At 40.4% G+C, this 24,983-nt stretch overlaps 1 pseudogene; it reads right to left on the bottom strand.

Moving 5' to 3' along the window:
• Nucleotides 1-2,946: 2,946 nt before the first annotated feature.
• On the bottom strand, nucleotides 2,947-5,510 carry LOC114226300 (junction plakoglobin pseudogene; annotated as a pseudogene).
• Nucleotides 5,511-24,983: the final 19,473 nt, after the last annotated feature.

Below are 24,983 nucleotides of genomic sequence, written 5' to 3'. Positions count from 1 at the left end.
TCAGTGAATAGGAGGTGGTAGAACATGATCAAATTCTGGATGTCTTTTTAAGGTTAAGATGACAGGACTAGACTTAGGACCAAATGTGGGATATGTAAAGAAGAAAAGCATCAGTGAAAACCACAAGTCATATATCACGCTCATTCATTTTCCAGCTATCCTTGTGGATATGTGCTGCTGTTGTTCACTGCATTTTTATTGTTGCTTATCTGTTTGTTAGTTGTTTTTTCTGAGTGGTTTGAGAAAGAATAGAAAGAGTAAGAAGGGTGAGGGAAATTAGTTGGAACTAGGGGCAAGTTCAAAGAAACTGCAAGAACTATATTCCTAGTAGACTTGCAATAAACATATTATCACAGAAAGCAGGCCCCCATTGCTTTTTTGGTTTTTCACCTGGAAAACAGTTCTGTTACACAGGTAGAAATGACAGAAAATGGCAGAATTAGGTTATATGTTCTATGGAATTTGGTTGATTATAACAAAATCAACAATAATTACCAACACGGCATTCCTGAAGCAATGTTAACAGCTTGTCTATCCAAAACTCTCCTTTGGAATGTTTTTACTTTCACTACTATTTCACCTGGAGTAAAAATTGAAGTATTGTGCTTACACATAGAAAGCCATGCTTATCAGTCTGCAATTTTTCTAAACGTATAAGTTGAATTGCTTTGAGAGCAAACACCTTGACGTGAGTACTTGGAAAGTATACTTAAGGAGTAGCAGGGCAGATATTAGTGCTGAACAATGACAAGTATGACATAGGTGCTAGACTTCACACTGAGGGGTCACTGCACACATTATTTCACAATGGCTGCCTCTGTAGATGAGCTGACATAACAACCCACTGCTGGTGCCATAAACAATTGCCAATTTCATTTTACAGGAGTCACATGGATGAGTTGAACTAGAAAAAATGATGATTATAGATGAAACTGAATATGTATGACTCATTCAGAGCTGCCTTATTAGTCCAGGAGAACTAGCAAAGATTCAGCATTGGAGAGCCCACGTTCAAACCCCAAGCCTGCCATTTATTAGCTAAATGAACTTGAGCAGACCACTAAGCTGGTTTCCTCACTTTAGGAAAGAGGAAACTAATGTAGACTTACTGGAGAACCATGTGAATCAAATGAGACAATGCATGTGTGAAAACGGTTAAAATACTATATAAATATTTGATGTTATCATTGAACAGGCTTTCCCTTTGAAAAATGGAAAGGGGGAGAATAGAAATGAGTTACCAATTGTTGAATACTCTCCTTGATTTCAGGGATTGCCCACATGCCACTCCATTTAATGTAAATGAAAACAGCATATCTCTGTCCAGCTAACTATCCATGCATCCAACAATTTTGTTGTACATCTTGTCCAATGTCACCGGGTATGTTAAAGTCAAGATCCAAATTTAGGTCTGTTTTTGCTCCCGAGCCTGCATAATTCCTGTTATACTAAGTCATTGCCTGTGAAGTTTACATGGAGCCACACTGTGTCAGAAATGGAAGAAGTAATAGAAATCATCTAGTGGAATGGTTTTCAAATATTTAGTTGTAAAGTCCTATTGGGAAGCTCAATATTTGCTAGATGTAAGGCTGCCCTTGTTAAAGCAGATATGGGAACTCCAAAATTACTTCTCCACTTGGCCCCACTTCACTTTTCCTCTTGGGATTGTTCATAATTAGGGTTTGAAAAACATGAACTCAGCTCATTCTCCTCAGTTTCAGGACTGAAAAACAGAGATTCATGTAGTCTAAATGACTTACCCAAGAGCACACAATCTTTTAATGGCAAAACAAGAATAAGGACCCCAGTTCTGTGGAACTTTAGTACCATATACCCAATAGGCTTCCTACATTAGTCCTACAGTGTTGATATTTGAAGGGTCTGAATAGATTATATTCCTAATGCTCATCCGACTTCTGAACAAGTTAAGATATATATAAAGGATTTTGTCATATATAGACAAAAATATAATTAACATAATTGATGGAGCTGTTGGAGAGCATGGCTCACTGTGTGGTAACAAAAGACTATTCCCTGAAGCCTCATCAAGGAGGAAGTTTTACCAATAAACTTACCACAGAGGACAAAAATGGATTAGAATACAATCTTCTTGGACACCAGACTCTAAAACTGAACTGATAGTGGGTTGAGCTCTGCCCACCTAACTTCTCCCTAACTCACCAGGTTACTATCTTCCATGAGAATACAGGGACAGTGAGAGTCTAGCACTATCTTAATTTAAGACCCTTGTTAGGAAGTGAAACATTAGGAGAATGGGCTTGTGACTCCACCTAAAGAAGGGCCAGGACCAGAAATCTGAGGAGAATACTTACAGCAGCATATAGTTTTATTTTGTTTAAACTTGTTTTTTTTTGTTTTTTTTTTTTCTGTGTGTTAGATTTATTTTCTTTGCTTTGGTCTATACAAAAAAAACCCAATAACCAAAAACATAAAGCCAGAATAATAAAACTCTCTGCTGGGACCTCCCCCAGCCCCCCACACCCACGTGCAGGAGGTGGTGGTGGGTTCGAAACAGGAAGGGGAAGAGAAAGCCCCTCACCGCACACCAGAGGGGTCAGCCAAGAGCACTGCTCAGGAGTCAGCTAGGGCGGTTGTGGGTGGGAAGGGTGTGAGGGCGTCATCCCCAGAGCTCCCAGGAAGGGGCCAAAGACGGGTCAATGTCCTGGAGAGAGGAGCAGGAGGGTCCTGGAGTGGAGGACTCACTCTCTGCATCTCTGTCCCATCTCTGTGGTCCATCCCTGAACTTTTCAAAATAAGCTTTGGATTCTGGGCTTTGGGCCTTGAACCTGGGTCCTGGACACCCCAGGGGCTCGGAACAGCTGGTTGATTGGAGTTCACTGAGACAATCAGGTCCAGAGAAGGAATCAAAGCTCTGTGGGGCCCGGGCCGCTGGAGTCAGGCCAGCCAGGGTGGGGGTGGGGGCTGATTGCCGGTCGGGGAAGAGAGCAGGTGGTTGAGTCTAAAGCTTTAGTGCCGGGGCCACAGAGGTGGGGAGGGGGTGTTGGGCCCTCGACCCACAGCCCAAGACAGAAAAGCAGGAGCAGATCACCATCCCAAGAAAGACCCTACAGAGGACCTCTGGAGGCGTGGGGTTCGGCGAGAAGTCGCAGCCTTGCTCCGCTGGGCTCAGGTACTTTTCTGTCTCGCCCCATCGCCTGCACGGAGAGCCTCTCAGATGAGGAACCGCACTGGAGTGGAGCCGGCTAGGCCAGCATGTGGTCCGCCGTGGGGTAGGGGGGCCTCAGGCCATCGCTGTAGGTGTCGATGGGATAGTCCCCGTCCATGTCCATGTGCATGTCCAGGGGGTCCAGGGGCGCATCGCTTGAGTACATGGGGCGGTAGGTGGCATCCATATCATCTGCATAGGGTTCATTGATGGGGATCATGCTCTGGGCGGCCTCCCAGGCAGTGGGGTCATGCTTGAAGAGGGAGTTGGTGAGCTCCACAGACACGCGCTTACGGTAATCTGGGTTCTTGTCCTCGGAGATGCGGAACAAGACAGCAACAGCGTAGGTGGCGGTGCCCCCGTTGTGGGAGTGCAGGAGCTCCATGAGTGGGGCCGAGGCACCCTCAGCATCAATGGCATCAGCAGCCTCCTTATCCTGGGCCAGCTCACACAGGACCCCGGCGGCCACACGCTGGATGTTCTCCACTGACAAGTACAGGAGCTGTACAAACAGGGGGATGGTGTTGAGTCGGAAGATCTCCATGCGGTTCATGGGATCCCGGGCGAGGATGTGCAGGGCTCCAGTGCAGCCCTCCACAATCTCCTCCATCCTCACACTGTCCGTGTAGGGCTGCTGTGTGCCTGCAGCCGCATGGCGCTGGGCATCCTGGTGAGCCTTGACCAGCAACTGCACAAGGTGGGGGATAACCGCCGCCTCCTGCAGTGGGGCATGGTTTGCTGGGCACAGGGCCAGATTCCTGACCAGGCCGATGGTTGCTTTGACCAGCAGCCACTGGTTGGGCTGGTTGAGCAGCTTGACAATGGCCGGAATGCCATAGTTGAGGCGCACGGAGTTCTGGGCCATCTCAGCCTCGGGGTGGTGGCTGGTCAGGTGGCGCAGGGCACAGACAGCAGGCTCCGTGGTGTCATCCTTGTCACCGGCACGCAGGATGGTGTGGATGAGAGCCTCCACGCCGCTGTTCTGGGTCACCAGTGTCTTGTTCTTGCTGTTGTTGCACGTCAGGTTGGACAGAGTGCCCGTGGCACAGGTGAGGACATTGACGTCGTCCACACTCAGCTGGTTCACCAGAATCTTCAGCACACTCTCCAGGCCCTCCTGTTTGGTGGCCACGTCCGATAGGTTGCGCAGGGTCCAGAGGCAGTTCTGTACGAGGCAGGGGCTGTTGCTTGTCAGGTGTTTGCCCAAGGCCTGCATCCCACCAGCCTCCACAATGGCAGGCTTATTGCTGGGACACACGGACAGCCCTTTGAGCACACGGCTGGTGGTCCAGAGCAGCTTCTCATAACTGTAGTTACGCATGATCTGCACGAGGGCCTGGGGCCCTCCGTTGGCCAGGATGATGAGCTTGCTCTCCTGGTTGCCATAAGCCAGGAGCTGCAGGCAGTCAGTGGTGATGGCCAGGAACTTGGGGTTGTTCTTGTTGAGCAGGGGCACCATCTTCTGCAGCCCATCTGCCAGGCGCACCGCCATCTTGGCGCCCTCCTGGTAGAGCAGCAGGTTGTGCAGCGTGGTGATGGCATAGAACAGGACCGACTCCACGGGGGAGCTGAGCATGTGGACCAGGGCAGGGATGCTGCCTGACTTGAAGATGGCAAGCAGCCCCTTGCGGTGGTGGGAGAGGTTGTGCAGGATGCTGGTGGTGCAGCGGGCCGTGTCCAGGTCACTGGTGTTCTGCATGGTGCGCACCACGGCCGCCACCAGCTGGGGCGAGCCCATCAGCGCCCACCACGATGCCTCTTTCTTGGACAGCTGGTTCACAATCATGGCTGCCTTGGTCACTACCACCGGGTCCTCATCGTTGAGCAGTTTGGTGAGTTCAGGCAGGGCCCGGGTGGCTAGCTCGGCGTCATCCTGGTAGTTGATGAGATGCACGATGGCTGACTTGAGCAGCTGGGACGGCTCGGCCAGCCGCTGCAGGTTGGTGCTCTGGCCCTCCACCTGGGTGGCCAGCAGCAGTGAGCTGTCTTCCCCTGTCACACCAGGACACATGGCCTCCCGCACCCGCTTGGCTCTGGCCGTTGTGGACATCTGGTACTCCAGGTCACCTTGGCTCTGGGGCACCTGGGTGTAGGTGGTGGTCTTCTTCAGTGTGTACTGGCGCCCACAGGCCTCATCCTCTTCCATGACGCCCTTGCTACTGACCGAGGGCACACAGGTGTTGGCACCCAAGTGGATGCCAGCGTCATAGGTGTACGTCTGCTGCCACTCAGTCACCTTGATGGGTTGTTCGATCAGGTTCATCACTTCCATGGCGGCTGCTGCTTGTGGAGTCTGGCCGGGCTGGGTGTAGGGGTCGGGCCGGGCTGGGAGCTGGCGTGGGCAGCGAACTGAGCTCGGCGCACTCGGGCGGCGGCTGCTCCGGACTCTGGCCCTAAACTTCTGGTTTTAACTTCTGATTTGTTTGCTGTGCTATTAAATATTAACATTCTCATGAACATATCCAAGTGTTTGAGTACTTATCAAATTTATGAATTTCTATATTTCCTGGTAGTTTCATAATTTATAGATGAACATATCTGAATCTAAAAGTTATTGTGGTGAGATGTTATATGAGGCAAAACCAAATGTGGATAAATCTTGAAATAGTGTTTTTCTTTCTCATCCTGAAAGAGTAGAGTCAGAGTGGTTGTCATATCTTTGAGACAGAAGACATCCCAAGGAAAGAGGAAATTGGAGTCTTAGAATCAGGAAGACCATGCAGGGCTAATGAGAATCAGATAAAGAGGCTGTAGATAGATAGTAATTGAGAAAGGAAGCTTGGAGGTAAAGGGGGATTTGAAACATACATCCTCTAGGTAATATTAAAGAGTTGTTGGAGATCTTCAGTAAAATTCTAGTACCTCTTGAATCTATAATTAAAAGAAGATTACTAGTTGTGGCTTGAAAATAACTATTCAAGTTAATCCAAAAATAGGTTGAGCATTTGGGAACATCAACTTAAAAAGCCTTCATTGAAAAAGTGCACTGGGTGCCTGGGTGGCTCAGTCAGTTAAGCGTCTGCCTTCAGCTCAGGTCATGATCCCGGGGTCCTGGGATTGAGCCCTGCACTGGGCTCCTTGCTCAGCGGGGAGCCTGCCTCTCTCTCTCCCTCTGCTTTCCACTTGCCCTGCTTGTGCTCTCTCTCTGTGTCAAATAAATAAATAAAATCTTAAAAAAAAGTAAGTCAACGCACTGTAGTTATTGTGAAGACCTTCTTACTAGGTAATTATAAGGTATGGTTTCAATAGCTAGGGGTTAAAAATGAAGTTACAATGATTTTAATATAAAAATGCATATATATCTTCACTTTAACCCTTCCCCGCCAAAAAAGAGAAAATTGCATATTCCTTCTCATTATTCTCCCCTTTCCCCTGAATCTCAGCTCTAACTTCTATCACTAGGAGGCAGATCACTCCGGTGAAAAACCTGTTTCCACTAATGTTGCTGTTGTCACTACTCCAACTCATCCTGCAATTCTGAGCCTCAATATCACTTTTGCAAGGAGGTCTCCTACAATCTTTAAATAATAATGAGTTTCCTTGTTGTGTTTCTCACACCACACTAAGATTCCTCCTGTTCCTTTTCATAGTAGACCCAATGATTTTGTTCATTTGGTCAATCAAAAATGTTTATTGGGCATCCAACCCCTGGCAGGCATGTTTCTAGGCTCTGGATATACAATTATGAATAAGACAGACTGGATTGCTGTCCTTGTGAAGCACACATTCTAGTCGGGATACACCATGCCATCAAGGATCTTAGTACTTCTTTGTTTTTCCTCCTGCTGTTTTCTAAACTTCTTTTTTTAAAAAAGATTTTATTTATTTATTTGAGAGAGAGATTGAGAGAGAGCATGAGAAGGGGGAAGGTCAGAGGGAGAAGCAGACCCCCCACTGAGCAGGGAGTCCAATGTGGGACTCGATTCCGGGACTCCAGGATCATGACCTGAGCCGAAGGCAGTCGCTTAACCAACTGAGCCACCCAGGCGCCCTGTTTTCTAAACTTCTATAACAGTAGTTGATATTTTGTAGGTTCTCAATAGATAAATACTGAATAAATAATGAATAAACCAGAGGAAATTATGGAAAATAAATGAATGAATAAATATGTAAGATGTTGATAAATTCTCTGCAGAGAATTTATACCAAGTGAAAGAATTGATAGTGACTGACTTATCCTACATCAGTTGTTATGAAAGACCTCTTTGAGGTCTTGACATTGAAGCTGAGATATGCTAAACAAAAAGAAGTCAATTTTATGTACTATTATCCAGAAACTATCATGTTATGAGAACATCCAAGCAGTAGTGTGAGGCGTGGAGTTTGAGATACATCAAAGGAAGAGAAAGGGAGAGAGAGAGAGAAATAGAGAGAGCAGATGAGGGAAAGAAAGAGGGAGGAGGAGAGAGACTGAAAGAGGAGGGAGGGGGTCTGAGAAACAAACTGAGGGTTCTAGAGGGGAGGGGGTGGGGGGATGGGTTAACCTGGTGATGGGTAGTAAAGAGGGCACGTACTGCATGGAGCACTGGGTGTCATATGCAAGCAATGAATCATGGAACGCTACATCAAAAACTAATGTTGTAATACATGGTGATTAACATAACATAATAATAAAAAAAAGGAGGGAGGGGTGGAGGGGGAGAAGAGAAGAGAAGGGAAGCAAGAGAGGAGGAGAGAGGCATCAAGGTGAACTAAGACAGCTATGAGTGAAAAAGCATTTGGAATTGGACCTTCTAGGCATAACTGTCACTATGTGGACTGGAGATGAATCCTCTGAATTCCTTTCTCACAAAACTGAGGACAAAGGTAAAATGATAGTTTTATATCATTATGTCCTGGAGTTGTTCAGTAACAACAAATAATTGGAACATGTGTCTTTCACAGCCACGGCAGCATCCACAGAGCTCCAGTCCTGGCCCATGTTAGGTGAGGGAAAAAATGGACAAAGAAAAATTACATCAAGTGAGGAATCACATCACTCATGCTTTTCAGATTCTCTGAGCTTCAGTGTCCTTACATGAAAAGTAAGGATGCTACCTAATTTTCAGAGTGTTTGAGAAAATTAAATCATCTAATATGTGTATGTGTTTAATACTGTGCTTGCACACTGTAATCATGGAAGTGATAGAAGTACTTTATTTTGTTCAGTTTTATCCACAATGCCTAAAGCATCACCTATTAGATAGAGTCCTCATTTGTATTTTTTTAATGAATGAGGGAATGCAAACAGAAAGTAATCTATCAGGCACTGTTCAAGTCATGAGGACCATGAAGAATAACAAATTGAGTATGTTACAGTGGCTGTAGGTATGCTGTCAGCTCTAGTACAGCAAGTACTATAGTCATAATCTGTGCAAGGGACTAAGAGCCAAGAAGGCAGCATCTGATTTGGTCTGGACAAAGTCAAGGAATATTTTACTAATGAAAAGGCTTTTGTTCTATCTTAGAGCATGCTTAATTGATGATTATGAATACATCAAGTAAGCACATTTCTAAGAAAGGAAATTTTGCTTTTGAAGAAAGACAAGAATGAGACTGATAAATCACATATCAAGGGGCTTCTAAGGGACTTGACGATTGGGGTTGGGCATAGGATAATGCAGGAGAATGAGACAGTAATCAGTTGAGCAGAAATCAGATGATGAAGGACTGCATATATCACAACAATGAGTTTGACCTTCATTGTATAGGGAGTAGAGAGATAGTTACAAATTCTATTTAAGGATCTGGCATTCTCTGACTCTAGATCATTGTGAAGAATGAACTGGAATGCTTGAAATGAAGGCAGTCTAGCTAGGAAGCTGCTGTTATTACCAAGCAGAGAAAGTGAGTAGTGACAAAAATGGAAAAATTAAATAGGGGTAGTTTATAGGACCTAGTTGACTAATTACATATGGATGTTGAGAAAAATAGTAGAGCCGAGGATGATTCATTTTGATTTGCATTACTGAGAACATAATGATACAATCAACAGAAATTTTTGTTTGGTGCAATTTTGGATGTTGTAGTAATCAGATATGGCCTTCCATAATACTACAAATAACTTCAAAATCTCAGTGACTAATGAAACCTATATTTTTCTTGCTTATATGACTACATGCTCGCACAGGATTGGCTTAGCTGAGTTGCAGGCTATGGGTAAAGCTCAGGCCTGTCCCATATGTCATTCATTCTTCTTGGAGCAGATGCTACCTTGAGTATTACCTATGTCCTAGAAAATGCAGGAGCACAGGAGAATAAGCAGAAACATGCAGTACCTCTTAATGTATAGGTACATAGCACACATGCTGCCATTTCCATCCACATTTCATTAATTAGCCAAAATAAGTAAAATGGCCAGTCCAATAACAACAGAGCAGCAACACATACTCTGTTCATACCAGGAAGCACTACATAGTCATATGACAAAGGTAATGGATATACAATTCTAATATATGGAAGGGAGTGAGCAACTGGAAACAATGACAAATTGATCATGACAGTGAAGTTAGTACATCAAGTAAGAATATCCATGAGTATAGCCAGCAGGGGAAACACCAGAAATTTCCATACAGGGAATCTTTATTGCCACGAAGCTTCATTACTCTCACTTCATGGTACTTTGAAGTTATTACTTTATCAGGGTTTCTATACTAAGTTAGTTACTTTTTTACATCACATTTGATTACTTTTTAGACTACTGCATGTAAAGAAAGCTGCCATAATAAAAAATCAAGCCAACTTTCTCCAATACTGACAAGTAATGAACAATGGCAAGTGTAGACGAAAGGTTGTTCCTCAAGAATGAACCTTTTCCTTAACAAATCAATACCACTCAGGCTTCAGGGCGCTGCTGTTTTTCCTAACACCAAAATGTGGACTCACAACCGCTCTCTTACTGTCTGCAAACAGGAACAGTACAATGAGGAAGGAGGTAGATAACTTTGCTATGGGTTCAGGAATGACAAATAGTAAATAGTCTAAGAAAATGTCAAGATAAGTTTAACTCTTCTTCACTTCATGATCCAGGCAGGGACCATTTTCCTTGGCTCCTAGACCACTCTCTACCCAGCAAATGTGGTTATATAGGTCTACCTGGGAGTCCACCAAAATCAGTTGAAATTCATAGCCAAGAATAGGGCCCCAGAGATTTTTTTGTCAAATGTTTGTGGTAGGTAGAATTAGGGCTTCCCAAAGATGATCATGTTCCAATCTCCAGAACCTCTAAATATGTTAGGTTACAAGGCAATGAGGAATTAAGGATATAAATGTAATTAGTTTTACTAATCAGCTGACTTAGAGAGATTATCCTGTATTACCTGGGTGGGCTTAATGTAATCACAAGATGGTCCTTCAAAATAGAAGAGGGACATCAGAGTCAGAAGGGGATTTGGAAGTGCTGTCAGAAGAAGACATCAGACTCAGAAAGGGATTTGGAGATGCTGAATTGCTGGCTTTGAAGTTGGAGGAAATGGACACAAACTAAGGAATGCAGCTGGTCTCTAGACATTGATGAAGACAAGGATCAGGTTATCCTTCTGAACCTTTGGAAGGAAAGCAGCTCTGCTGACACCTTGATTTTAATCCAGTGAGACCCATTTCAGATAGCTCACCTCTAGAACTATAAGACACCATATTTCTGTCTTTATAAGCCTCTAACTTTGTAATTTGTTACAGAAGCCATAAGAAATGAATGCAGCCTCTAAATCATTTGCTGATGACTGATAGCAGAAATGCCAAACCCCTTCAAAAAAGAGCTCCGTCAACAGGGAATTAAATTTAGCCTATGGATAACCACACCAGAATGCGATAATTATCTCTCTGAAAAAGATACAGCCAAAAAACTAATTGGGTTTTTCTCCCTTTAAACAGTTTACCATTTATTCTTCCAGAATTCCCTTAAAAATACTAACAACTCTGATGCTAAAACAACAACAAAAGAGATATCCATTTATTGGCCAGGTCCTAGAAATATGGCTTCCTTCCTTTCTGGTAGGGAGATAGGATCTCCTAAGGGAAAATCCAATCTTCTTCAACTAAGGTACAATCTTAATGGACCCTATGGCATTTAAGCTACCCATAGGTATAAATAAATAACTAATAAAAATACATTATAAATAAATAAATAGATATGCTTCTTTGTATCATGGAGCTTTATGCATCATAGTAATCTCAATACTATCAAAATTGTTATCTCATTCCAATGTCAATGAGCTCGAATTGACTGCCATTTTATTTCTGACTCTCTTGAGTCTATCAGACATGTCTGTCATATAATTCCTTCTGCTGAAGTAATTGTTAACATTAAATGCTTGTCCAATTGACCCATAGCACTTCAAAATTTATAAAACAGTTCTGCGAATGAGATTTTGCATACCAGGTCCTTTACAAAGATAGTTCAGGCATCATGGACAAGCCTAGGATAAGTCGGTAATATTAACATATTCACCATATTAAATTACTGGGACAATAAAGGAAAATTGCTAAAAGGAGAAAAATATCTGTGGGCACAGTTTTAAATAGGATGATTTATCCTAGAATATTTTTTAAAACTGATTGGCAATAGGAGTTCACATTGAATAAAAAGAGTTTACATTGAACATTTTGTTATTTTTAACTGTTTTTTTCATTTTTATTCATTTTTTTGTGCGGTATTCTGGAATAACTTTCCACTAATATTTTTCCCTTTCTCTAGAACTATGAAATGTAAATGAATTTAATCAATATGCTCTGAGGACTAATTAGTTATATATATCGTCAGGACATTCAAAACTAAAAATACTAAAATTAAAAAAGTGAAAATACTATAAGTGATATTCCAGGAGTGTTATTAGAGGAAATAAAAGCCATTTAAAACAAACAGACTTTTTGGCAGTTGAATACACATGGGTTTCATCTTATATTACTATTTGGTTTGACTAAGTTAAATTTTCCAAGTAAAATAATGATTTGGTTGATATAATGCCCCCCAAGTTCTCATTTGGTATTTCCAGTCCTTGAATGTTTCAGGATCTATAACAGTTGCAGGACTCACAGTAAAATACTGGATGGCAAAAAGCAGGTAATAGTGGCCTGGGAAACACAGAGCAACTGGACTCGAATCTATGGATAATATTATTGTGGTTTACCGAATTACATAAAACAAATGTAATTAAATTATTTTAGATTAAACAAAAGCATTCCTGACTTCATAAGGTGGATGTTGCTCCACAGTCTATAGGTCTAGGACCCCCATACAATGAGGTAAAAGAGACACGTAATTATTTTGGAAAGAGAGATACTTATTCTCTGTGCTCATATACAACACATGAAGAAAGCAATCAAAGGCTTCAGTAGCAGAGATATGTGCCGGTCTCTTACTGTGGGTGCAGCTGGCTAGCACCCAAGGGCTCACAGTCTGTCACAGCAGGATGCAAACAGTGGGGGCTCAACGAAGGGGGCCCCAGATTTAACTACATGGAGGACATGATTTAGGAAAAGACGATCTGTAGATATTTGTGGTGAATGAGACCTGGAAATGTAATTAGAAGATGTGGGGCCACATCAGCTCCAAAAATGGCAGTAAAATGTGAAACGTAGTGATAGTAGTGCCATTGGACAGTACGCATGTTGGTATTCCTCTGATTTTGCTTAAAACATGTAAAGCATGTCAGTAGACAGGCATTAGATGGAATGGTGTGTGTGTGTGTGATCATCTTGGCTCTTAGTAATTTAGGCAGGTATTTTCACTTCTCTGAGTCCCATGAGAACACTGAAAACTAATTCTCAGAGTTGGATTTTGCCAGAATCTGGAAACATTTTCTAATTATAGCAATGACCTAAGAAGCACAGCTGGTTTCCAATGCATATTTTGCCATCAGAAATGGAGTAAACCGACCGGGATGAAGGGGGGAAGGAGACATGTTATTTCTCCTCCCCTTTCTGCCTTTTTCCCAGAGACTGAAGAACTGGGTAGATTTTCTGAGAAGCAATGAGTACAGCATTCTTCCTTTCTATCAGTACTTCTCATTCTAAGAATATTTACTGACTTCTATTTTTACAAAGATCAGGGTTGGAAGGAGAATTAAAAGAAGGAATCAACAGTGGCTCATTGCATCTTTGAAATGAGCATTTCCAGAAAAAAAATTTGTGAAACAAAAACAAAGCATTCTGGAATTAGTGAAAGCTGTAGATTGCAGATTATAAAATTCATGTTTCTATGTGTGCAGAATGAGAGAATGGGGGTAGAAAATGCCTCTACTTTTATTTAGCAAAACTTTCAGATAAATTTCTTCTTATTTTTCAGCTGTATTGAAATATAATAGACATAGAACATTGTATACGTTTAAGGTGCATGCTGTGATGATTTGGTACGTGTCGATATTGAGAAATGTTTGCAACAATAAAGTTATTTAACACATATTTCACCTCCCATAATTACCATCATTGTTGCTGTTATGGGGAGAACCTTTAAGATTTACTCTCAAAGCAACTTTCAAGCATACAATACAATATTGTTAACTATAGTCACTATGCTGTGCATTAGATCCTCAGAAATGATTCCTTCTTTAACCTGATGTTTTTACATTTTGGCTAACAACTTATTTCCCCTGCCTCCCAGTTGTATTCTTCTCTCTGCTTCTATGAATTTGGCCTTTTTTGGATTTCACATACAAGTGAGATCGCTCAGTATTTGTCTTTGTCTGATTTATTTCACTTAGCATAATGCCTTAAGTTTTATCCATGTTGTTACAAATGCCAGGATTTCCTTCTTTTTTTTTAAATGGCTGATAGTATTCCATTATTTATATATACTACATGTTCTCTATCCATTCATCATTGGTGGACATTTAGGTTGTTTCCATGTCTTGCTTATTGTGAGTAATGCTTTGATGAACATGGGGGGAACTGGTATCTTTTCAATAACCCATTCTCATTTCCTTTGGATAAGTATCCAGAAGTGGGATTGCTGACTTATATTGCAGTTCTACTTTTAAGTTTCTGAGGAATCTCTGTACTGTTTTCCATAGTAACCATACTAATTTACATTCCCACCAACAGTGCACAAAGGTTTTCTTTTCTCCACAGCCTCGCCAACACTTTTGTCACTTGTCTTTTCCAACAAGTGTGAGGTGATATTTTATTGTGGTTTGATTTGCATTCTCAGAGATTAAGGATGTTAAGCACATGTACGTGTCCTTATTGGTCATTTGTATGTCTTCTTTGGAAAAATATTTATTCAGGTACTTTACCCATTATTTTAATTCAATTACTTGCTTTTTGTCTAAGTAACATGAGTCTCTCATATATTTTAAATATTAATCCCTTGTCAAATATATGAATTGCAAATATTTTCTCACTTTCCATAAATTCCCTTGGCATTTTTTTTTTTTTTTTGTGGCTTATGCTTTTGGTGTCATATACAAAAATTATTACCAAGACTGATATCAAGGAATTTTACCCCTATGTTTTCTTATATGAGTTTTATGGTTTCAGGTCTTACGTTTAAGTCCTCAGTCCATTTCGAGTTAACTTTTCTGAGTGGTATAAGATAGGGGTCCAATTTCATTCTTTTCCATGTGAATAGCCAGTTTTCTCAATACCATTTATTAAAGAGACTATCTTTTCCCCATCGAGTATTCAAGCCTCCCTTGTCAAATATTAGTTGACAATATATGCATGGGTTTATTACTAGTTTCTCAATTCTGTTCCTTGGTCAGTGTGTCTGCTTTTATGCCAGTATGCACTGTTCTGATTAATGTAACTTGTAATATAATTTAAAATCAGGATGTGTGATGCCTTCAGCTTTGTACTTCTTTCTCAGTTTTGTTTTGGTTATCCAGGGTCTTTTGAAATTCCATACAAAATTTAGACTAGTATTTCCTATTTCTTGAAAATGCCATTGGAATTTTGATAGGAATTACATGGAATCTATAGATGGCTTTGGCTATGATAAACATTTTAACCTTATTAATTCTTCTGACCCATGTACATGGAATATCTTTCCTAACTTCCTAAGTTTTTAACTTTCTATATCTTTTTTTTTCATTTACTTGTGTCTTCTTCAACGTCTTTCATCAATATCTTATACTTCCAGTATATAAATCTTTTACTTCTTTAGTAAAACATATTCTGAAGTATTTTATTGTTTTTTTTAAAGATTTTATTTATTTTTTTGAGAGAGAGAGAATGAGAGATAGCACGAGAGGGAACAGGGTCAGAGGGAGAAGCAGACTCCCTGCCGAGCAGGGAGCCCGACGCGGGACTCGATCCCGGGACTCCAGGATCATGACCTGAGCCGAAGGCAGTCGCTTAACCAACTGAGCCACCCAGGCGCCCTATTTTATTGTTTTTGATGCTATTGTAGATGTAATTGTTTTTTTTATTTCTTTTTCAGATAGTTCATTATTAGTGTATAAAAATGCATCCAGGGGTACCTGGGTGGCTCGGATGGTTAAGCGTCTGCCTTTGGCTCAGGTAATGATCCCAGGGTCCTGGGATGGAGCCCCACATCGGGCTCTTGGCGCAGCAGGGAGCTTGCTTCTCTCTCTCCCTCTGCCTCCCCCCTGCTCAAGCTCTCTCTCTCTGTATCTCTGTGTCTCAAATGAATAAATAAAATCTTCAAAAAATAATAATAAAAATAAAAATGCATCTGATTTTTTTTCTTGATTTTGTACACTGCAACTTTACTGCATTTAGCTATTTGTTCTAAACATTATGTGGTGGAGTCGTTAGCATTTTCTATGTGTGAGATCATGTCATTCTTCCTTCCCCTTTCGTGTGGTAATTTGTTAGTGTTTTGTTCCACTGTGTTGCTGATTCTTAAGCTCTCCCAGAACTATTTTTATTTATGGGTAGCTGTGTAATTGTTGATCTCTGTAGGGTCTGAAGCTGAGGCCTTCTACTCTGCTATTTTTGTGACATCAGATGAATTTCTTCTTGATGATGGCTATAGGATTATGTTTACAATTAAACTTTCCTGGAGGTGTAAATCTGAAAAGCAGATTCTACCTAAAAGGCCAGTGGACAGTGACTAAAGCTGATAAGTCCTATACCATGTGTCCCATTATGCAGGGAAAGTGTTCTAAGATGTTAATGTGTCTCCAGATCACCTATGGATCCAGCAAAAGTACAGATCTTGGGGCAGAGCCTGAGGTAGTGCATTTCTAATAAGCTTCCAAGAACTTGTTGCTGGAGGCTATGCTTTGGGGCTGGTGAGCCACACCAGATTAGAAGGACTCTGTTTTAAGATGAATAAACAGGAAAACAGGGGGAGAGGCAGATATAACCAAAAATATTGTAGGATGAATTACACAACATATAAGAAACACCTCGCTTATTTCAGAAAAAAAAAGAGATAGGAAGTTAACAAGTTAGCAAGTTAGAAAATTAGAAAGGAAGGAAGGAAAGAAGGAAGTTAGGAGGATGAAAAGAAAAGAGGAATAGTGGGAGGGAAGGAAAGAGAAAAGGAAAGTAAAGGGAAATGACATAAAAATTGTGCTTTTTCTTAAAGAGTTTCATATTAAAGATTAGAACTTGTTAAGATTTTAATCTCAAATACATACATACATACATACTTCACAGTGATATGTTAAAATGAGAAAATGAGTTGAAAATAGAGACTGCAAAACAGAAGAAATGAACACAAAAGTATTGTTACCCAACAAAGGTGTAGATTAGACATGGCAAGGGGTAGAACGGACACAACTGAAAATGAAAAAACAGCATGGGCAGTGTACTGAACCTGCCTGGATTGGAAACCCAGCTCCACCTTAACTTGCCATGTGGTCCTGGTCCATCACCCAGTCTCTGTGTCTCCCTTTTCCTTACCTGAATAATGACAACAAAAATAGCAACTTCTTAATTGGGTTTTGTAGGAATTTCAAATAGAGATTCCCAGAGACATATTTAAAAGAGCAGCTGGGATATTCAATCAATTCCTGTCATTTCTTTGTTTGTAACTTTCAGTGGTTCTCATCTCCCTCAGAGTTCAGAGCAAATCCCCACAAATGGCTGCCAAAGCCTTCTGTGATCCAGTCACTGCTAAACCTCTGGACTTCCCCCACTATAGACACTCTTGCTCTTTCTGCTTCAGCCACGCTGCTCTCCTTGCATATTCTGACTCAAGGCACCTGACACAGTTTCTTCCCTCTGCCTAAAATGTGTTTGTTATCCACATGGCTTCCTCGCTCATCTTCATGTCTTTACACAGACCTTAGCTTTTCAGTAACAGCCACTCCCTCTAAAATCACTATTGACCATACATTTCTAAATTTATAGTCCTTTCCATCTTTGTCCCAACAGCACTGTGCATCTCGTGTACCTTGATATATTAGCATAGTCATACACAGTGAGTTTCTACTTCTTTATCTTCTGCTTCCCTCCCACTAGAATATAAGTTTTATGAGGTTGGGACTTTGGCTGTTTGGGTCACTGCTATATCTTTGCCACCTAAATAGTCCCTGAGACTCAATAAATATTTGTTGAAATAATTTTATGCACAAGGTCAGTATACAGATTTAAAATGAGATGAGGCCAAATTTTGTGACCTATACATATACACACACACAAACACAGTCATTTATTGATAACCTAACATATACCTCTCAATTTACTACATAGTTGTTACACATTACTTTATTTAATGATAACAGCTAATCTGAGGTAGGGTTTACCATCCCCATTTTTCAGGGTTAGAAACTATGTCTCAGAAAAATTAAATAATATGGACTGAGTCACAGGGATAACAATTCTTAGAACTTGTCCGGGTGAGTTCAGTCCATTTTGCTTATCCTCATGCCTTGCCAGATACATGTATTTGCACTTGGTCTAAAGATGAGTTAATAAATCCACTATGACTCTATAAATTAGGTCATTCCAATTTAAACACATAATATGTACCCACTTAAAAATGAGCCTTGCTTAATTCTGGCATTGTGTTTTGTCACCAGGGCTTTTGACCTGAGACTGCATTGACTGGTTACAGCTCTAAAAGCTTACTTTCATCAGAGATACATACACAAATTGCAAAAGGACAACAAAAAGTTGGCTTATTTTGCAATTGTTTAGATATCAAGTGTTTGTTTTTTAAGAAAGGAGTAGGTTCTAAAACAGCAATTGGCATTGCCTCATGAATTATCTAAAAGTAATAGTTCAAAATTAAGGTAGCAGTTCAAAAGAAATACATTTAATAATTTTGATCTTTTTTTTTTTTTCAGTCTATTAAAACTCTTGCAGTCTTCTCTCTGATTTGATTTTGGCCCTTGCTTACTGGCATGACAGGTTTAATGATCACATGTCAGTATTCGAAGAGTCTCCTATTTAACAGAGGAGCCCTGTTCCCTGGAATACTCCAGTCACCTCTCATCCACTGACCTTTCCCCTGGAAACATTCATCACCAGTGACACTGACTGATGAGCAGCATGATCCCCTGACCTCCAATTTATTCTGTTGATGGTCTTGACACTCTTCATAGTCTCTGAGGCTCCACACAGCTGCCTAATATCATCAGTGGATCTTTACTTCCCAGAAATACTTTCTATTTCCTCACTGTATGACAGTATTACTTTGCCTCCATCTAGCACAAACTGTCACTTTTTTTTTTTTTACTTATTGCTTTTCAAAATCTTCAGACTCTCTCCTACCTCCACTGACATTTCTAGGTCTCTCATTTAGTTACCTATGGTTTGTCCATCTTAGGGGGTCATTTTCCAAAGAAAGGGATACTTTTCCTGGTTGAATATCCTCATCAGTCATGTGAGAAACTGTACATCAGCAATAAAAGGAAAACTCACTCTGATCAAACATCTCTCATCTTTAGATTACAGTAGGTTACAATAACCGTTTTCATGACCTCACTTAATAATGACTACTATTAATTCCATGTCCCTTCCTTAAGAAGTTTCAACAATTCATGCTGTTGATATACTATTATTATTAATAACAATAACTACCATTTATTGTTTTCTAGTTTTTCAAAAAAGAATTAAAGGAAAAGGGAACAAAATTAATGTTAATATTTGTAATAATAAAATATATTTCCTGAGCAGTTACCATGTGTTAGATATTATGGTTAGTAATAAGTGTTATCTCATTTAACCCTTCTATCAATCCTGTGAGGTAAATAATATTAACATTCTTATTGTGAAAACAAGCTAACTTAGACACAGTGAAGTTATGGGTAGGAAAATCATGTGCATCAGGTCACATGACTGGTCATAAGCAGAACCAAGATTTTATTAGAGGATTCACTAATTATTTCGGATTAATAAGTTTCATCAACCAAATCTGGTTCAAAGAGGAAAGAATGATAATGACAATGATGATAAAAATACTACTAATAAAAGTTGCTATATCTTGTGCCAATGTTCTGTGTACTTTACAGATTCTTGCTTGCTTTAGTTCTTACAAGAAGGTAAGATAGTTACCTTCGTGCTATTTTTATAGATCAGGTCATTGAAAATTGGAGAGGTGATGTATTTTTTCCTGAGACAATGGCAGTAATGCTAAGCAATTCTGTTTGCCAGCTGAGTGCTTGCTTTGGTACTATGTGAATGTCCAGATCATGAATTATTACAATGAGGAAGACTTTTACTGACAGAAGCAGCTGATGTGCAGTTTGATCAAAGTCTCATTATAGGTAAGCGTATAACTGCCTCATCTGCCCCTTAAATAGACTAGAAAATTTGATGGCAAGTGTTCTGTTATTTGAGATTCTTGTCTATACACTCTCAAGAAATAGTTGTTGAATTAAATGGAATGAAGGAAGGGAAGCTTAGAGAGGCTTAGGAGCTTGACCAGGCTCCCAGGGCTGGTTGGTGGAAGAGCCAAGACCTAGTGCCCTGATTTGTGTTCTGATGCTTCTTACACAGTTACCTTTTGGTGAATTTATAGATAGAGAATTCAAGTAAGAAGTGGAAAATATGCTTGTATGGTAGCTTTTCAACGGTTAGCAGTGATCAGAATCTGGTCCCCTAATTTCCATTCCTGTCTTTATTTCCTTACTATTTATCTATAATTAATTATTGAACATAACATTTATTCTTTATTCATAAATTATTCATCATTTTTCTACCTCCATTTTGTCTCCTCCTTCAAAGTACTTTGTCACAGTTATTAGTCATTAAAAATATAAAAATAGGAGGAGGAGCAAGATGACAGAGGAGTAGTAGAATTAAATTTTGTCTGGTCTCAGGAATTCAGCTGAATAGGGATCAAACCATTCTGAGCACCTACAAACTCAACAGGAGATCGAAGAAAAGAATAGCAGCAACTCTCTGAAAAAAAAGCGACCACTTTCTGGAAGGTAGGATGTGTAGAGAAGTAAATCTGAGGCGATATTCAGAAAGACAGATGGCGGGGGTTAGGGAGCCTCTGTCAACTGCTACCAGCAAGTGATAGAGCAGTGGAGCACAAAATCAGAACATTTAGAAGTCTGCTCTGCTGAGGGACGTTGCTCCAGTGGCTAAGCGGGGGTGGGGTGGGGGGGGTGGGGGGGTGCAACCCTCTCTTGGACAGTGTGGTCTCAGGACCCTTGGGGTCACAGAAAGACCTGGGGTGCCTGAGTGTGGCAGAACTCCCAGGTATCAGAGCAGGGAAGCTGGCTGCAAAGATGGAGCCAAGGAGTGGGCTCTCAGCTTGGGGTTGCCATAAACCATAATCCATGGCCACTGCTCGTCCAGCAGCGACCCAACAAGCAGCAGATCCGGGGAGACTCCCCTTCCTCCCCTGGGAGGAGTGACATGGGAGTCCACCACAGGGATCTGCTGGGTTTGGAGACTCCACATGGGGTTGTGTGCCAGAGATAGAAAAGCTTGGTCACAGGCCGGGTGAGCACGGAGTGTGGCTGGAGACTGGGGAGACAGGAGTGATTAACTGCTTTTCCCTGGGGGCTCACTGAGGAGTGGGGCCCCGAGTCCTCGGCTCCTCCAGGGTGGAGATTGGGAGGCCACCATTTTCACCCTCATTCTCCAAAGCTGTAGGGAAAGCTTGCAAGGAACAAAAGCTGCTGAGAACAAACCCAAGCAGATTACTTAGCCCGGCCCCGGGCAAGGGTGGGGCAATTCCGCCTCCGGCAAAGACATTTGACAACCACTGCAACAGGACCTTCCCGGAGAAGATCAGCAAGAACAGTCAGCCAAGACCAAGTTTACCAATCAATGAGAATGGCAGAATGCCAGCACTAGGGGAACAGCACATAGAATTCATGGCTATTTTCCCCCTGATTCTTTAGTCTTTCAAAGTTAATTTTTTTAATTTTATTTTTCTTTCTTTTATTTTTTTTAATTTTTCTTTTTCTCTTTTTCAACCAACATCTTATCAATCCCTTTTTAAAAAAATCTTTTTTATTTTTCATTTTTAGAGTCATATTCTATCCCTTCATAGTAGTCAGCCTTATTTTTGGTATATATATAAGTTGTTCTCTCTTCAAAATTTTGGGATAGAGTTTCTTCTAACAGACCAAAATATACACTAAATCTCTATTGTATATCTTTGTTCTAGTCTCCTGCCTGATCACATTCTCTCCTTTTTTTTGTTTTTAAATTCCTCTCTTTTTTCAACCAACTTCTTATCTTATCAATTCCTTTTATAAAATCTTTTATAATTTTCATCTGTATAGTCATATTGCATCCCTTCATCATATTTACCCTTATTTTTGCACATATATAAGTTTTTCTTTCTTTAAAATTTTGGGAGGCACTTTATTCTAACAGACCAAAATGCACCCAAAATCTAGTGTGTGGCATGGATCTATGCAGCAGCCTGATCATATTTCATCATATTCTTTTTTTTATCTTTTTTTTTCTTTTTTCTTTCTTTCCCTTTCTTTTCCCCTGGTTTCAGGTCTCTTCTGATTTATTTGGTGTATATTTTTCTGGGGTGGTTTTTACCCTGTTAGCATTTTGTTCTCTCATTCATCTATTTTCCTCTGGAGAAAATGACAAGACAGAAAAAATCACCTCATAAAAAAGAACAAGAGGCAGTACCGACTGCCAGGGACCTGATCAATATGGACATTAGTAAGATGTTGGAACTAGAGTTCAGACTGATGATTATAAAGATACTAGCTGGGCTTGAAAAAAGCATGGAAGATACTAGAGAAAACCTTTCTGGAGAAATAAAAGAACAAAAATCTAACCAAGTCGAAATCAAAAAGGGTATTAATGAGGTGCAAAAAAAAAAAAAAAATGGAGGCTCTAACTGCTAGACCAAATGATGGAAAATAAAGAAGCTCAGAAAAAGAGAGATAAACAACTACTGGATCACGAGGGCAGAATTTGAGAGATAAGTGATACCATAAGACAAAACAATATTAGAATAATTGGGATCCCAGAAGAAGAAGAAAGAGAGAGAGGGGCAGAAGGTATATTGGAGCAAATTATAGCAGAGAACTTCCCTAATTTGGGGAAGGAAACAAGCATCAAAATCCAGGAGGCACAGAGAATCCCCCTCAAAACCAATAAAAATAGGTCAACACCCTGACATCTAATAGTAAAACTTACGAATCTCAAAGACAAAGAGAAAATCCTGAAAGAAGCTTAGGACAAGAGATCTGTAACCTACAATGGTAGAAACATTAGATTGGCAACAGACCTATCCACAGAGACCTGGCAGGCCATAAAGGACTGGCATGATATATTCAGAGCACTAAACAAGAAAAATATGCAGCCAAGAATACTATATCCAGCCAGACTGTCATTGGAAAGAGAAGGAGAGATAAAATGCTTCTGGGACAAACAAAAACTAAAGGAATTTGCAGACACGAAACCAGCCCTACAAGAAATATTGAAAGGGGTGCTCTAAGCAAAGAGAGAGCCTAAAAGTAACATAGACCAGAAAGGAACACAGACAATATACAGTAACAGTCACCTTACAGGCAATACAACGGCATTAAACTCATATCTTTCAATAGTTACCCGGAATGTAAATGGGCTAAATGCCCCAATCAAAAGACACAGGATATCTGATTGGATAAAAAAACAAGACCCATCAATAGGCTGTCTGCAAGAGACTCATTTTAGACCCAAAGACACCTGCAGATTGAAAGTGAGGGCGTGGAAAACCATTTACCATGTTAATGGACACCAAAAGAAAGCTGGGGTGGCAATCCTTATATCAAACAAATTAGATTTTAAAACAAAGACTGTAATAAGAGATGAGGAAGGACACTATATCCTACTTGAAGGGTCTATCCAACAAGAAGATCTAACAGTTGTAAATATCTATGCCCCTAACATGGGAACAACCAATTATATAAGCCAATTAATAACAAAAGCAAAGAAACACATTGACAATAATGCAATAATAGTAGGGGACTTTAACACCCCCCTCACTGAAATGGACAGATCATCTAAGCAAAAGATCAACAAGGAAACAAAGACTTTAAATGACACACGGGACCAAATGGACTTCACAGATATATTCAGAACATTCCAACCCAAAGCAACAGAATACACATTCTCCTCTAGTGCCCATGGAACATTCTCCAGAATAGATCACATCCTAGGTCACAAATCAGGTCTCATCTGGTAACAAATGATTGGGAACATTCCCTGCATATTTTCGGACCACAATGCTTTGAAACTAGAACTCAATCACAAGAGGAAAGTCAGAAAGAACTCAAATACATGGAGGCTAAAGAGCATCCTACTAAAGAATGAATGGGTCAACCAGGACAAAAAGAGGAATTAAAAAAATTCATGGAAACCAATGAAAATGAAAACACAGTGGTTCAAAATCTTTGGGATGCAGCAAAGGCAGTCCTAAGAGGAAAGTATATAACAATACAAGCCTGTCTCAAGAAAAAGAAGGGTCTCAAATACACAACCTAACCCTACACCTAAAGGAGCTGGGGAAAGAACAGCAAATAAAGCCTAAACCCAGCAGGAGAAGAGAAATAATAAAGATCAGAGCAGAAAAAAATGAAATAGAAACCAAAAGAACAGAACAGATCAACGAAACTAGGAGCAGGTTCTTTGAAAGAATAAAAAAGATTGATAAACCCCTGGCCAGACTTATCAAAAAGAAAAGAAAAAATGACCCAAATCGACAAAATCACGAATGAAAGAGGAGAGATCACAACCAACACCAAAGAAATACAAACAATTATAAGAACATATTATAAGCAACTATATGCCAGCAAATTAGATAATCTGGAAGAAATGGATGCATTCTTAGAGATGTATAAATTACCAAAAATGAACCAGGAAGAAATAGAAAACCTGAACAGACCTATAACCACTATGGAAATTGAAGCAGTCATCAAAAATTTCCCAACAAACAAGAGCTCAGGGCCAGATGGCTTCCCAGGGGAATTCTACCAAACATTTCAAGAAGAATTAATACTTATTCTTCTGAAACTGTTCCAAAAAATAGAAATGGAAGGAAAACTTCCAAACTCGTTTTATGATGTAACCATTTCCTTATCCCAAAACCAAAGACTCCATCAAAAAGGAGAATTATAGACCAGTATCCCTGATGAACGTGGATGCAAAAATTCTCACCAAAATATTAGTCAATAGGATCGAACAGTACATTAAAAAGATTATTCACCATGACCAAGTGGGATTTATCTCTGGGCTGCAAGTTTGGTTCAATATCCACAAATCAATCAATGTGATACAATATATTAATGAAAGAACAAGAACCATATGAGCCTATCAATAGATGCAGAAAAAGCATTTGACAAATTACAGTATCCTTTCTTGATCAAAACTCTTCAGAGTATAGGGATAGAAGGTCCATACCTCAATATCATAAAAGCCATCTATGAAAAACCCACAGAGAATATCATTCTCAATGGGGAAAAACAGAGCTTTCCCTCTAAGGTCAGGAACA

Source organism: Eumetopias jubatus, unplaced genomic scaffold (assembly GCF_037043125.1).
Source record: "Eumetopias jubatus isolate StellerSeaLion01/CBP00866 unplaced genomic scaffold, mEumJub1_p1.0 scaffold_2, whole genome shotgun sequence".
Classification (NCBI taxonomy): Eukaryota; Metazoa; Chordata; class Mammalia; order Carnivora; family Otariidae; genus Eumetopias; species Eumetopias jubatus.
Note: the sequence above shows the minus strand (reverse complement) of the source record. Positions and strands in the feature narration are given on the sequence as shown.